Raw genomic sequence first — 15152 nt, 5'->3', positions numbered from 1 at the left:
TCCCGCCCCCCTCCCGCGCGTGGTACGGCCCGCCGGGATTCCCTCAGTACGGCACGCGGGGAGGCGCGTGTGGAGGTGGCCGCGTGGCCTAATGGATAAGGCGTCTGACTTCGGATCAGAAGATTGCAGGTTCGAGTCCTGCCGCGGTCGCGCTGGGAGCGCTGTGTGAGCTCTCCTTATTTTGCTCCTCCAGCCCGTGCCGGCGCTTTGGGGCTTTGCGGCCCCGGTACCGGGCTCACCGCACTCCCGGCGCGCCTTTTGCTCGTGAGTTTAAGCGGCCCGAGGAAGGAGGCGGTGCGCGGGAAGCGGCTGCTTGCGAGCGGGATGGGATGCGGAGGGTGGCGAGGCTAGCACGCACCGCGCTGGTACACGCGACCCGGAAAGCTGCGAGCCTCCCTGAGAGATTGGGGATGGAGCAGGGGCTGGAGAGCCGAACATGACCACAGGGTGTGGGATAATGGGCTGTGGGGTGCAGGCAGGAGGGTGTAGGGTGCAAGGAATGGATGGAGTGTGAAGGGAATGGGATGGAGTGTGAAGGGAATGGGTGTTGGGTGCAGAGAAAAGGCCACAGGTGCAAGGAGTGCTGAAAATGGATGTTGGGGCAAGGAATGGGATGCAGGGAAAAGGCCATGGATACAGGGATACAGGGCATGTAGGGCTCGGGAATGGGATGTAGAGTGCAGAACAAAATGTGGGGTGCAAAGAATGGACTGTAGGGTGCAGGGAGAAGGGCACAGGTGCAGGGAATGGGAGGGAGCCTGCAGGGCAGGGGATGCAGGGTGCTAGGAATTAGGGTGCTAGGATGTAAAGTGCCAGGTACGGATGTAGGGTGCTAGGAATGGGATGCAGGGTGCAGGTCACAGTGCAGCGGATGGAATGCAGAGCGCAGGGGAGGCGATTCAGCGTGCAGGGGATCCGGGTTGCAAGGAATGGGATGGAGGTTGGCAAGGAAGGACAACAGGAGGTGCCAAGGTGCGGACAGGTGGATGCGGGCTCCCTGCACACCGCAAGAGCTGTTCTGGCCGGGACGGTGGCTCCCGGCAGAGCCCAGCCCCGCGCTGACATTGCCGTGCCGTGCCGTGCCGTGCCGGGCCGGGCCGGACCGAGCCGCCAGGTGGCGCTGCGGCCCCGCCGCTGTGGGCCGGGCTGGGCCGGGCCGGGCCGGGCCGGGCTCCGCGGGGCCGTCGGGGCTCGGACACCGCTCGGGTCCCGTCCCGCTCCCCGCTCCCCGCGCGGCACCGGGCAGGGGCACCGTGACTCCTGTCCGCCCCTCCCGGCCCCTGCGAACTCCAAACCCGGGTGCGCCTCTCTCCAATACCCCAGCTCCTCACCACCCTCCCCTTGGGGTGCGGGGTCGGGGGGATGGAGGGTGAGGGACCCTGCCCTCTGCTCCCCGAAAAGGCAGAGCCGGCGGGAGCGGTGTGGGATGTAAGGAACGCGCACACCCAGGGCGCGATGCAGGGTTCTGCGGCTTGGAACGCGTTTCACAGCGCCTCGGTGCCCCCCAAAGTCCCTGCTGCCCCCCATCCTGAGATCCGATGTGGGGATTGTGCTTCACACAGTTTCACCCAGCAGCGGGAGGCACCCGCTTTGCCTGAGCCTGCCAGGAGCCGCAGGGGTTGCCTGTCCTCGGCCACCTCCATTCCGGGGACAAGGTTTCCTGTCTTTCTGCGGGAGCTTGGCGGGGCGCGGGGTGCTGAACCGGCGGGGAGAGATGCTCCAGGACTGCCGATGCTCTGGCCGGGATGGAAGAGCCACGAGCTGCCCTGGAGTGAAGGGAAGAACGGTTTAGGGACCCCCGGCTCCGGGGTGGCTCTAGGAAAGGACCCCAGCGCACTTGTTCTCCCCTCCGATGCATTGTGTTAACGCCGATTTCTCTTATTTAGCGTCTTTTATCTTCTTATTTTTATCGTGTTCGCGAAAAATTAAATCCTAAAAAATCCAAACCCACCCCACCAGAAAAATTCCTCCTCTCTCCAAAGCGTAAATAGAAAAAATAAATTCTCTAAATGTTTCTCGCGGCAGCGCTCTGGAGTGGGTCGATGACAACGAGCGCTGCCTCGTCCGCAGGCAGGACCGGGCCGGGGCTGCCTGTGCCTCACCCGAGTGTGGGCAGGAAGGTTCGGCAAGGCACAGCACCACTATAAAAAGAAAAAATTTCCACTGTGAACAACCCGAAATAACCTCAAAAATCCGCCGTTTCAGCAGAGCTGGATGCAATGCATAAATCGGAATGGGGTGTGTATAGCATTTTTTTCCCATACCCTAGGTTTTTTGGTTTTATGTCTGTCTGTCAGAGAAGCATCCCCATCCAGGTGCGCCCCGTCGGGGTCCGGTACCGGAGGTGGGATCTGCGGCTTCTCGCCAGCTTCTTGGAGACCCCGCTCCCCGCCGGGAACTCAATGCTCTCTGTTGGATAATGGGGCGGTGGGACTTTGTTTAACCCCGTTGCCCCTGGGGCCAGGGGTCAAGGGCTTCCTCTTCCCCCGGGACACGGCGGAGACGCCGCTGGTCACAACAGGAGGACCGCGGCGAAGAGGGGAAGCGATGGCCGCGGTGCACCCCTGTCCCCGCCGCGGCCCTTCCCGTGCGATCGCCGTGGAATCCCGCACACCTCCTTCTCTCCCCGGCGTGGACAGGCTGAGAAGGGCTCCAGATGCGTGTTTTGGGGGAGCAGGGGACGGCCAAACATCACCACGGGGCAGAGGGTGATGATGCAGAGAGGCGGCCCCTGCCTTCCAGCATCTCCCGGTTCTGCTTTCCCCTCCCAGCTGGAGCAGGACGTTTTTAATGGGGTGTCGGTTTTAATGGGGTTTCACCCCCTCCCTCCACAGGTAGAGATGTCTCAGCTGTCCCCCCGGAGTCAAGAAACGGGAGAAACGGGCAATTTTTATAGGTGACGTACGGGCTTACGTGGGAATCCGTGCCCAGCACTGCTCTTTCAGCTTTTTTTTTCTCCTGAAATAACCCTTCCGTGAAGCTCGTACCCCCCTATTCCAGCTCGCAACCCCTTTTTCAGGCTGGAGAGGAGTCGGGAGAGAGGGAAGGAAAAGAGAAAAGAAAAGCACCCCAACATTCCGCTCTTTCCCTGCTCGGAAAGCGAGCCCCGGAGCTCCCAAAGTGAGCGCTGAAGAGGGCGACGGGAGACAGGCGGGAGCCGGCTCCGAGGTGGAGGGGTCGGGGGTGGGATGAGAGTAGAGGAGGACCCTCCTTTTCGGGATTAAGGGAGAACCAGCGGAGGAGGGAAGCTGGCGGCACCGCGGGCACCCGAGGTAAGTCTGTCTCTCTCCTGCCCGCAGCGCTGGTGCCTGAGCCAGGGCGCTGCTGCGGGGGATGCTGTGGGGGTTCAGAGGAGCCCGATCCCGGGGGCGCCCATTCCCGGGGCTGCCCCATCACAGGCACCGCACTCTGCGGGGCCGGGGCTGCTTTGGAGGCTGCAACTCCCGTGGAATCCGTGCCGGTTATCCCGGCCTGGGGGCTGCCGGCAGCCCCTGCCCCGCTCCTTGCCCGCTCCCTCGGGGCTGGGTCGGGGTCTCCCCGGGCCGAGCAGCCCACGGATCCCGCTCCCAGCCCCCGGGGCTCCTCCCGTGCGTGTCTCAATTCGCTCAGGCTTGACTTGGCAATAAGCTCTCTCAATAGGGTGACAATAGAGCCCCGGTGGGACCCGAACAAAGAATTTGAAAGTAGTTAAATTGCAGGACACGTCCATCGCCTGGGTGCTTGAATTAAAAAAAAAAAAAAAAAAAAAAAAGAAAAAAAAAAAAGAAAAAAAAAGAAAGAAAAAAATCAGAGAAAAGAAAAAGGAGAGAGACTTTTCTTTGGGCTGGTGAGAAAATGCTCAGGGTAAAAGTTGGTTTGGCGTCTTCATTTCAGCGACAATGGAGCAGAGCTAATTCAATAGGAAACGCGGGGATTTTTTAATGAAAAGACCGCCGGGGTTACACCGAAGTTAAGCTCTTGTGAATTAATTATTAGGGCAAATAAACTGGGAGGGGGGGAGCGCTCGGGAGGGAGTGTTGCAATTTCTTAATATTCTCCTTTTCGTGTTTAACGACAATGCCATTAGGTTTTCGACTCTGGGTGAGCAAAAGGATTTCTTACACTCCCCGGGAAGAGGAGAAGACGCGCTTTTTTTTTCTTTTAATTTTTTAAATGGTGTTAATTGCTTTTAAAATAAAATACTACGGAATTTGGCAACGAGCTCCGATTTCTGCTGGCGGTGGCATTTGGGGTTGTATTTCCTTTCGTGGCAACTCGCAGATGCAAAAAAGGAAAATAACGGGGGAATTTAAAAACACAAATGTAAAGGCGAGGCGGCGTGTTCGGCTGTTGCAGATCTCTCGGGCTCGATCGGTTTATTTTTTCCTACATAGAAAACCTGTCTGGGGATCCCTGTGTATTCATCGGGGCGGCGAGAGACTCCCCAGAGCCGCTCCGGGGCATCGGTGGAGTGAATCGGAGATAAAAATTAGGAGCCAGGTTAAACGCAGGAAGGAAGAGGAGAGGTCGGAAGCGAAGTAAAGGTGTGCCAGGAGGGATTGGGGTGTGTGGGATCGTGGGGATTTTGGGGAGGGCTTTTAGAGCCTTGCAGCAGAGGCTGCAGGCGGTGCAGTATGTGTGTGATTCTGTAAAGACGATCAGGCAGATAGAGACGGAGGGGAGAGGAGGGGACGCGCCGGCGGTACCGGCGTGCCCGAGCCCCGGTTCCAGCTCGCTGTGGCCACCGGGCGCTGCGCTGCGGCTGTCGGGGCGAACCGGGCTCGGCCTGAACGTCGGGCAAGGCACGGCATGGCACGGCCTGGCTCCAGGAAAGACCCCCCTTTCACGGGCCGGGGGCAGTCTGTGCCCCGGCTCTGCCCGACGGCCGCAGGCGAGCCGTGCTGTGCCGGGCCGGGCCGTGCCTTGCCGTGCCGAGCCGGGACGCGTCGGGCCGGACCGGGCAGTCGTGGGTCCTTTCAGCATTTGGACAGCGGTGCGGGGCCGGGAAGGCGGCCCTGGGGTGCTGGGGGCTGCCCGGGCCAGGGGAGGGTTGGGGCGGCCGCTGCCCTTTCCCTATCCACCGTCACGGGGTCCGATTCTCTAGGGATGGGGGGCACCACCAAGAGGGGACTCGAGTGGCGGGGTGTGGGGGGGAGCTGGCCCCGCTCTCTCCCCGGAGCAGTGTTCCCCGGGGCCGGGGGAAGAGTGGGGTGCCCGGTGGGGCGGCCAGGTGAGCGACGGCGGCCCCGGGGGAGAAGGAGGCAGAGGGGCTCACCGGGGGGGAAGAGGGGTACACGGCCCCCCTCCCCCGCGCAGCCCCGTCCTCGGGGGGTAATTAAGGGGTGAGGCGGAGGGGCTGCGCTTTCTGCTCGGCGGAGCCTGCCAGCCACCAGCCCCCGCCGCCACCGCCGCCTTCCTCCCGTCCTCCTCCTCTCCCCCTCCCTCCCACCGCCTCCTCCCCTCCCCCTCTCCCTCCTCCTCCTCCTCTCCGCCATGGTTGGAGTGAATAGGCGGCTGCTGGGCTGACGTCAGTGCGGGCAGAGCCTGCCGGCGGCGGCAGCTCCCGGCCAGCGACCAGAGCCGGCACCGGCAGCAGCCGGGAAGACGCACGGAGCCGGGGCAGAGCCGCCTCCGCCGCCCCCGCCGGCCCGCTCCCGGGGCTGGGGGCTGCGGGAGCCGCTGCTCGGCCGGCGGCAGCCCTGCCCACCCCTCCGCCCGCCCCGGGGAGGGGAATGGCCCCGCCGCCCGCTTCTGCCGGGGACCACCGTCCTGCCCTCCGCACGGCAGCAGAGTGAGTGTCGCGGCCGGGCATCGCCGCCTCGGCGGGGCGGCCCCGGGGAGGCGGGAGGGTGCGGGGGGACAGTGTCCTCCGGGGGGGACACACTGGCTGCCGGAGGGGGAGGAGGGAGAGAGGGAGAGAGCGAGGGGGGATACGAAGTTGGGCCGGTCCCCGCCGGGAAGTTGGGCGGCTCCAGGTGCCGGCCCCAGGCGGGACCGGGACCGCCCCGCGCCGCTCCCCGGCCCCGGCTCACCCTGCGCGGCTCACGAGTGGGAAACATAGGGCACCTTTGGCTGCGGGGATGCGTTTGCTCCGGCAGCTTCCCCCTGGGTACCCGGGACGCTGCAGCTCTGGAGAGGGGCCCGGGGCGGGCTGAACCCCGACGGGACGGCGGGGAGCGGGGCCGAGCGCTGCCGGGGGCTGCCGAGGTTCCCCCAAATCTCCCTCTCGCCGGTCGGAGAAGCGGCACCGGCCAAAACGCCCGGATGAGGCCGAGCCTCCCGGGACAGCCAGGCTTTAGGCCGCGGGAGAAATCCCGGGCTCCCGGGGAAGTTCATCCTCCGGGTGCAGCGGGTGCTGCTGCTGGGCCTGTTTTTAGGGGTGAGGGGGACACCAGGGCGTCCCCATCCCCTGCTCGGATTTAACCCTGAGGACCAGCAACGGGGCTACCGCTGCTCGTGCCCTGATCTGCCACCGAGTTCTGGTGCTGGAGGATCTATTTCATTTTTCATTTGCTGAATGCATTTTCTTTGCTTTAAAAAAAAAAAAAAAAAAAAAAAGGAAAAAAAAAAGAAAAAAAGAGAGGAAAAAAAAAGCATTTTTATTTTATTTCATCCTTGTGTATTATAATTTTCTTTTTCTTTCTGTTTTTATCCTAATATTTTTTTCTTTTTTTCCCCTTTTCATTCTTCCTTTTTACTCCCTGCCTTCCCGCGAATGCCTATTTCCTCGAGGCTTGTCGTTCGGTTTTCGTGTTTTGTTTTGTTTTGTTTTGTTTTCCCTGTATCACCCTGGAAGTGAAATGCATTTTAGGCCTCAACCTTAAGGAAACCCGAATCATAGCAGTGCAGGTGGCCCGAGAGTCTGCACCTGGTCGGATCCCTTCGACCCTTCGACGTGCCTCCACCCCCGGCCCCCGGACGGACAGCACCTCGCCCCGCCAAGCGAGGAAGGTCCGGGGCAGTGCCCACCTGGGTCCCGGCCCCGACGGCCGGAGAAAAAAGAGGAGCCGGGGGTGAGACGCAGTCGCTTTGCCTTTTCGGCGCCGGGGTTTGCTCAGAGGCGGCTTTTAATTACTAAACAAAGCGACGCGCTTCCTTCACGCCCGTCGGGAGCTGCCGCTTCTTTGCCAAGCCCCGATGGTGAGGGAAAAGCAAAAAAAAAAAAAAAAGAAAAATCAACCAAAAAAAAAAACCAACCCAAGAAAACAATTAGGAGAAGATGCAGCTCGAGGCTGCGAGGCGTGGGGGGTTACTCCAGGTTGGCTAAAAATAACTTCTCCTAATTAAAGAAAAGTGACGTCAGACGTGCAGGACGTAGAAGAGGGGAAGGCAGCGGACTCGTTCCTGGGCGATCACGTTAAATAATTCAGGGCCGGCCTGGTGACCGGGCTCTTCCGAGGTGCCCGCCTTGCCTGGCGGCGGGGTCACCCGAGGAGGCAGCGGGGCCGTCCTGCCCGCGGGTGGGGCGGAAGGTCCGCGGGGCCGGGGCCGGTGCAGCACCATGGCCAGAGCCACGCCGGCACCGCCGTCCCTCCCCGTCCCGTCCCGTCCCGTCCCTCCCGTCGGGCCGCCCGCCGCCCTGGGTGCTTTCCTCTCGTGCAGGTGAGGGAGAGTCCCGCGGCCCCCGTGGGTCGCCCAGGGGAGGAGGAAGCCCAGCCCAGCTGGCTCCCGGAGCTCCGGAGCCAGGGCAGCCCCGCCGATCCCTCCCCAGGCTTCTCGCTGGTGTTTGCGCTGTGCCAAGGAGCCATTTTGTACGCATCCTGCTAAAATTGCGCCAAAAAGAAAGCCCAGACAGCCCCTAACCCCTCCAAAAAAACCCCAAAATAGCCAAAATTAAAAACCAAAATCCACAATACCCAAAGCCTGAATACAAACAAAAATACCCCGAACGCAAGGTATTCTCTCCCACGTACTGGGGCTCTGCCTAATGCGGAGAGGGTCAAGGCTAGAGATCCGAGCAGAGCAAGACATTGCCGAAAAAGAGCAGGGAAGAAAAATATTATCATATATATATTTCTGCCAAGAAAATCACCTCCTTTGAGCGACAGAGAGAGGGGATCCCGTCTCCAGCCCCGAGAAGCCCGGCGAGGTGCGGTGGTTTACCCGCAGCATCCTCGCCTGAATGACACGGCGGCCCGGGGGCTCGGCACGGCGGGCGGGAGAGCTCGCACGGCGGCAGCTGGGCAGAGCTGCGTCTTAGAGAGGCTGGCTCTGCCCGTCTGGGCCCCCTCGCCTCTGCCGCAGGGACAACGGGGCTGGAGCGGGGCCGTACAGCCGCCGAACCGGCCCCGGGAGTGGGGAAAGCTGTCGGCGGCGCCCCAAGCTTCTCCCTGGCACCGGGGCCCCGCGGTGAGTAACGGGGCCTCCCCCGCGGGGGTAAAGCGAGGCCGGTCCCTGGGCCAGGCGAGCCCCCCGTGCCCGCTCGGTGCCACCGTCCCCGCACCCCGGACTGCCCTCCGAGGCAGCGGGGCGGACGGGAGACTTCCCCGCCCCAGCCGCCGGCATTCTAGCAGCGACCACCCTAACAGCGAAACCGATAAATTAGGAGAAAATCCAAGGCCGTAAAATTAAGGCGATTCCATTCACGGCAATTTCTCCCCCCCCGTCTCCAGGATAGATTAAAATAAACGCCGGCCAAGTCCCCTCGCGAGCGGCTCCGGGCCGCGGGGAAGGTACCGAGGGGCTGGGGACGGAGAAAATATTTCTCTCCACCTTCTCCAGCCCCGTCGGGGCGGCCAGAGCACCCCTGGGCCCGTTTCTCGTTAGGCAGGAGGCGGGAGAGAACCGGCAGCTCCCGGGAGCCAAGCAGGGGTGGCCGGGCTCGCCTGGGCACCGGGAGCAGCGCCGGCTCGCAAAGGGCTGGCAGCCCTCGTCCTTTAGCTTTTAGCCTGATTGAGCTCGTAGATTTTATTTATTTAATTTTTAAATTTTTTTTAAGGGGATGGCGGGGAGGGGGAGGGAGAAGAGAGGGAGAAATAAATAATCCGAGCGGAGCTCGCCGGGAGCCGGAGGCGGCGGGACCGGCAGGCAGCGCTCTGCCGCGGCTGCTCCCGCCGAGATCGCTTCGTTTCTCGGATCCCTCGTTGTGTAGCAGGTCACATTCTACCCTGGTCTGGGATTTTAAGAAAGGCGATGTTCAGAAGCGGCGAGGGATTGCAATTTTTTTTTCTTTTTTTCTTTTTTTTTTTTTTTTTTAAGTGAGGAGCAGGTCAGTTAAGCATACCAGATAATCAAATTTACCTCCTGGCATTTTGGTCTGATTATTGTTGCTGTTATTATTTGTATGTGCCGGATTCGCCGCTACACGCACATCGCGTTAAGAATCTGTGCAGAAAATAGCAGAACCTGAAGGGGAAATAATTAAAACTAGGGGGAAACGGGGAGCAGAGAGAATCTGAGGGGGATCGCGGGTGCGTCCCTGGGGCACGTCTCGGGACGGGCGGGCCCCGGGTCTGGCTGCGGAGAAAGGGTCGTTCGGGCCGCCCCCAGGTGCGGAGGCGGGACGGGAAGGGCATTGCTGGGGAGGAGAAGGTGTGAGAGAGGTACGCTGTATGGCGGGGGTGCATGGCGAGGAGGGGGAAAAATGGGAGAAGGGAAAACGGAAAGAAAATGGATGGAAAGAGAAAAGGTGAGGAGACAAGAAAGGCCAGGGAAAGGGAGAGAGTGAAGGGACGAGGGGATGGGGAGAGGGAAAAGGAAGAGAAGGGAAAGGGAAAGAGGCGAAAAAGAGAGAGGGGAGCGCCGAGGAGGAGGAAAGGGAAGTTAATTGCAGGTGCAGGGCTGTGCAGGGATGCTGCACAGCATCCCCCAACCCAGCGGAGGTGCCGCGGGGGCACGTCGGGGCGGGAGGAAGCGGGGAGGGGGTAGGGAGGCGAGAGCGCCGCGGCACAGCCCCCGGCACAGGCCGGGGCAGGGCGGGAGGGGGCGGTGGAAGGGCCGGTACCGCCCGGTGCCGCCCGGTACCGATCCCCGCCGTGCCGGCCCGCCCCGTCCCATCCCGGCCCGCCGCACAGCCCATCCCGGCTGGAAAGCGCGGGAAAGGGGGCGCTGATTTAAATGAGGGGTCGGGGATTGGCTGGGCGCGGCGTGACGTCACTTCCCAAAGGGGGCGATTACCATGCGAGGGGAGTAGAAGTTGGGCAGCGGGGCGGGAGCGCGAGTGCCGCTCGCCGGGCCGGGCCGGCGGGCTGGGCACCGAGCGCCTCGCATCGGCCCCCGCAGCACAGCCCAGCCCAGCCCAGCCCTGCGCTGCACTGCCCGGCCTGGCTCGGCTCGGCTCGGCACAGCCCGACCTGTCTCGGTACGGCGCGGTTCGGCTCCGAGCCCCCGCGGCAGCCCGCCGTGCGCCCGTGGCTCTGCCCCGGCTCATCTCCGCTTCGTATTTATCTTTTTTTTCTCTCTCTCTCTTTTCTTTTTTTTTTTCTTTTTTTTTTCTTCTTTTTTTTTCTTTTTTATTTCTTTTTTTTTTTTTTTATAATTTTTTTTATCTGTGTGTGGTTCCCGGTGGCAGCTCCTGGCCGCCCTGCCCCGGCCGTGCCCGCACCTTGGAGCGGACGGACGGACGGACGGACGGATGGCCGGCATCCCCGACGGAGGGATGTTTCTGTCTTTGGTTATCTAGCTGTATGAGTGTTGTGGAGCCATCATAAAGCTAGATAACCGAAAGTAGAAATGACTTCCAGACCTGCTCGCCCAGGGGAAGCGGCCGCACCAGGACCGGCAGTGCAGAGACGGCCCGACTCGGCGCCCTGGGGCTCCAGGTAAGGGCTGCGGTTCCGCGACCTCCCCGTCGGGCCGCTCCGGGCAGCCCGGGGCTCCGCGGCAGCGGGCGGGAGGGACGGGGACAGAGAGGCGAGCCCTGCGCCAATTCTTCCTTTGCTAAATAAATCCAGGCTTTAATTGTCGGTTAAACGCACGTCGAAATTCACTCCTAGGCTGCGGGGTGTCGCGGCTCTGGGAGGATGGAGAGAGCGAACACCCTCCCCAAATAAATCTTCCCCCCGTCCCAGCCTACGGGTCAGACCACGAAATCTCCCAGCTTTTGAATATCTTTCCTTCTTTCTCTCTCTCTCTCTATCTCCTGCTCTATTTTTTCGGCTTTGGATTTGATCCTGGCCTCCCTTTGGAAGGTCAAGTTGGTGAGAATGTGATCACTTTTCTTGCGTGGTGGCTGTGGCTTTTGTCCGTAGCTGCGGGGGAATGCCCGGGGAAGGGGTCCCGCTGCTGGGTGCACCCCTCCAGCGTGCAGCCGCCCGGCCCTGAGGCTTCTTTGGGAGCCGAGCGCTTGGCAAAGCACAAAGCCTCCCTCACCTCCTCTGCAAGCCCCAGAAGTTGAAACATAATATGTATTACAATGTCTGGCAAATAAAAAAAAAAAAAAAAAAGGTGGAAAAAGAAAGAAAGAAAAGAAAAGAAAAGCAATTGGCACATCTGCATTCCGTTCCCATGGCGACACAAAGCACCGTGCTCTCCGCCGAGCCTCCCCAGCACGTTTTCCCAGCTGGCGTGGGGCGAGCGCCCCTGGCCGGGACCGGGGTCCCCCGGGCCCCCCGGCACCCTGGGGCAGGCTGGCAGCGTGGCCACCAGCCCCTCGCCCGGCGCTGGCCGCTCGCATCCCGCAGGGATGATCCCCGCGCTGCCGCCAACCCACACGGGTCGTGACAGCTCCGGGAAGGCTGCAGAGAGAAACCTCCCCGTGGCAGGGCTTGCGAGTGGGCTGTTAGCTGGCTCTCTGCCCCCCAGGAGATGCTGCGGGAGATGGGGAGGGCTGGGAAAGGCGCTGCCGCGTTGCCGCTGCTCGGCGGTGCCCTGCTCCATCCTCTCCTCCGCAGTGGGCATCCCTTGCCGAGGGAGACGGGAGCACCGCAGGGCCGAGCCACCCGTGCCCGGCGGCGAGCGGGGGCGGCGAGAGGTGGGAGCCCCCCGCACCTCGCAGGCAGGTTTTCCACCTTCCCTTGCACGGGGTAATGGCGTCAGATGCCACGTAGGCCCGCAAAAGCTAAATCTGCCTGTGCACCCTTCCAGGGCCAGCAAAGCACCGCCATAACCACTGTAAGGAAAAAGGAGCTCAGCCTGAATTTGGCTATACCGAGAGAAAGAAAAGTTCTGAGGAGCTGTTATTATATATTCTAATGAGAAGTCATTGGAGAAATTAAAAAGGGCAGAGAAAGACGAAGACGCCAGCACTAATTCCGCAGGAAGCCTCCCAGGGAAAAGGCTGTGTGAGTGTGAACGCTGAAAAGCATGAAGGCCTGGAATTAGACTATCATTTAGAAAGCGTTACTAATCCGAAGTTACAGCAGTAATTCCATGATTTGCTGGGTCCCACACGCAGCGCCAGAATTAAAGATACGGATTTTCTAGAAATGTAACTCAACTGTGGCACCGAGTCTCGGCAAGACCCGAATGAATCATTCATTCCAAAGGCAGCGAAAGACGTGTCATTAAGAACCAACCTCCTTCTCTCCAGCCCATCTGGAATATGTATACTCGATGCAATCCCAGAAATTGTGGAAGAGATCGGAGGTGGGGAGGAAGGAATGTAGTCCTTTCCCTCCTTTATTATGTTGGCTATTTTTAAGAAATAATTTTCCAATTATTTTCACAATATTGTGAGTGGCACTCAATTCTTCTCCTATTTATTTTTTTCCCCCTTTCGTGTGCTAGCATCGAGTCAGGTGCAAACGGTTTCAGTGGAGATGCTTTAAAACTAGACTGAACAAAGCAGGAGGGAACTGAGCAAGGTGGTTGATGAATGCATTTATTCCGGAGTAATGATTTGATGGGGGATGGAGGAAAGAAACATTCAAATTCCTAATGAATGTAATTCAGGAGGAATCATTCAACCAGCATGTTAGAGAAAATCTGTTTGGTGGGAGTGTTCTGCACTGGCAGAACCCAGGAGGTATTTCTGTTCCTGGCTTTTGTAATTGCAAAAAGGTGAAAATATAAAAAGAGGATCTGAGGGAAAAAAATATACACACATATAATAAATGTCTTTGTGTGTGTATATATAAATGCATATATATATATAATTTTATGAAATAAAATGGAAGTGTGGAAATCCGTGTCTACATGAAAACTCTTACAATGGATTGATGCAAGCTTTTTCACCTTGCTATTCAATCAGTTGGTCAGAAACCACTCTTGACTTTTACTTTTTTTTTTTTCTCCACAAAATCACCTCTCCTGAGCTGATTTTTCAGGTATTTTTTCAGGCCATGTACTTGGTGCACTTACTCCACAGCAGTTCCCCTGAAGGGGACTGAGACAGGGACTGAGCGATTTGGCCTTTAATGTCCAGGAGAGAAAAATTGTGGTTGAATTTTTTCTGGTGCTTTAATACTTCATTTTTGCCCCCATTGTTGGCATGAACATCTCGAGGAGGTGTGAAGGCAGCACCCCCTCAATTAACAAGGGAAGTGGCAGTGAGTGATGGGGAACAGGGGTATGAGAATCCCCAGCTCATGTGTGCATGGGTGGGGGGTGAGACAATGCATGAAGCCCCCCAGCAAATCTCTGCTTGTGACATACCCGCTGCATCTAGAGAGTCCTTGGCAGCCCCACCGACAGGTCTCCGCTTTCTGTCTTTTTTTTAAAGTGTCATATTGGAAGGGAGGTCCCCAAGGGTTTGTCCTTGGGCCAGGGATGGATTTTGGCTGGACACAGTTCCCTTGGAGGCTTTGCTTTTTGCCCTGTTAGGGTAGCTGTTGGTTTGGATGGATCTTTGCCCCTGCAGAGGCAAAACCCAGAAGGGAAGGCGTCTTTTCCGGGCGTGCTGAGATGAGAGTCCATGTCCTGGCATTCCTGATTCTTTCTCTTCTCACTGGGACTCTCCTGGTGGAGCAATAGGATGCAGCGTAGGCCAAGCGTGGGTGAGGTTCCTGGAGCTGGGTTGTGATGTCTTTGTTCTTCAGGCAGAGCTGGGGATGGGCAGAGGGAGACAGAAACAGAAGAATCGGCGTGTGCCATTGGGGGATAAACGGAAAATACAGTGTGCGGGTTTCACCCCAGGGAGATGATGCTCTGGGAGATCGCGTGCTCCAGCTCACGATTTCCCACCTTTTCCTAAAACTTGCCCACCATTAAGTGGGTTTGGCTTGGTGCTTGAGACGGAGGGGGTTTATACCAAATACCTGGGGGAGCCAAACTCACCAGGGCTCGGGGTGAGGTGGAGAGGGGCTGTTCAGGCCCTGCTGTTTGAAGGAGCTCCCCTGGAAGCCAGGCTGTGTGAGCATGCACATGCTTGGTTATGGATGAAATCCCATCAATGGGCATTTTTCTGGAGCTGCCTGGCAATGGCGAGTTTCGCTCTTGGGGCTGGGCTCAGCCATTTCTTTTGTCTCTCTTGGCTCTCATGCCCTCCCTGCACCCTTGATGCAAGCAGACAGTGCCTCCCTTTACCTGCTGCTGTGCCCTGGCTTTGTCTGTGCTGCCGGAGGAAAGGCAGAGCCCAGGAGCTTGGAGGGTCCATCCTGCCTGTGGCCATGGATGGGTGCTGCTCGTGCACCAGGGAGGGATCACGCTGCCTGCTGGAAACACTCTGGTGTCTGGGTGGAGGGAAGGTGCTGATTTGGCATCTGCAGGTGCAAGCGCTGAGGCGCCTGGCACGTGGCCGTGCACGCACCCCGTTCGTGGTGTGGGTACCCCGTGTCACCCCGACACTGCTACTGCCACTTCACAGCCCCTCAGTCACCCCGAGTCTCTGGATGTCCCCAGGGGCCACCAGCATGAGATGGACCTGTGGCTGCCCACTCTGGCTTCCCCAACACATGGTACAGGGAGTCGCCCTGCCCAGGTTGGGGATTTTGGTATTTCATGCCCACAAGCCTGGTCACCTTGGAAAGGTGTTTGCCATGACCCAAAGTGGAAAAACATCATCTTGGGCTTCTCACCAGCCCTCTGTCCCTCTGAGTGCACATGTTTGTGGCAAAGCTTGCATACGAGGCTGGGCCATCACACTGCCCACAGCCAGGCTTCCGGCATCCGCAGAGAGTCAGGACGAGGTTCTGGCTTTCGTGTTTTCTAATATTTATTCAGGGGCTCAGGTTTGGTTAGGAGCGTTTGCCTTGAAAGCTGAGGAGTGGGGGTAAAAAAAGAAAATGGGGGGAGCAAAAGAACACAATCTCCGGCAGTTAGCTGTCTCTTGGAAACTCAGCTTGCTGTTCCTATAG

General features: G+C 59.2%; 2 long non-coding RNA genes and 1 other non-coding gene across 4 annotated transcripts in view; all 3 read left to right on the top strand.

Annotated features, from left to right (window-relative positions):
• Nucleotides 1–41: 41 nt before the first annotated feature.
• Nucleotides 42–4359, top strand: LOC117002052. The gene is made up of 3 exons (XR_004419205.1): nt 42–129; nt 2026–2238; nt 2835–4359. It is a non-coding gene; the product is annotated as an uncharacterized LOC117002052 (long non-coding RNA).
• On the top strand, nt 78–150 carry TRNAR-UCG. The gene has a single exon. It is a non-coding gene; the product is annotated as a tRNA-Arg (tRNA).
• Nucleotides 4360–5681: 1322 nt separating the features above from the next.
• LOC117002051 overlaps nt 5682–15152 on the top strand; it is a 40195-nt gene continuing 30724 nt past the window's right edge. Inside the window, exons 1-2 of one of the 2 annotated variants that reach the window (XR_004419204.1) lie at nt 5682–5770; nt 10490–10739. This is a non-coding gene — a long non-coding RNA (uncharacterized LOC117002051). Of the gene's footprint in view, nt 5771–10140; nt 10280–10489; nt 10740–15152 lie in introns of those variants that run through there. The other variant, XR_004419203.1, reaches the window with a different exon arrangement.

The sequence above is a fragment of the Catharus ustulatus genome, chromosome 12, assembly GCF_009819885.2.
Source record: "Catharus ustulatus isolate bCatUst1 chromosome 12, bCatUst1.pri.v2, whole genome shotgun sequence".
Lineage (NCBI taxonomy): Eukaryota > Metazoa > Chordata > Aves > Passeriformes > Turdidae > Catharus > Catharus ustulatus.
This window is presented reverse-complemented; position numbering and strand designations above follow the sequence as displayed.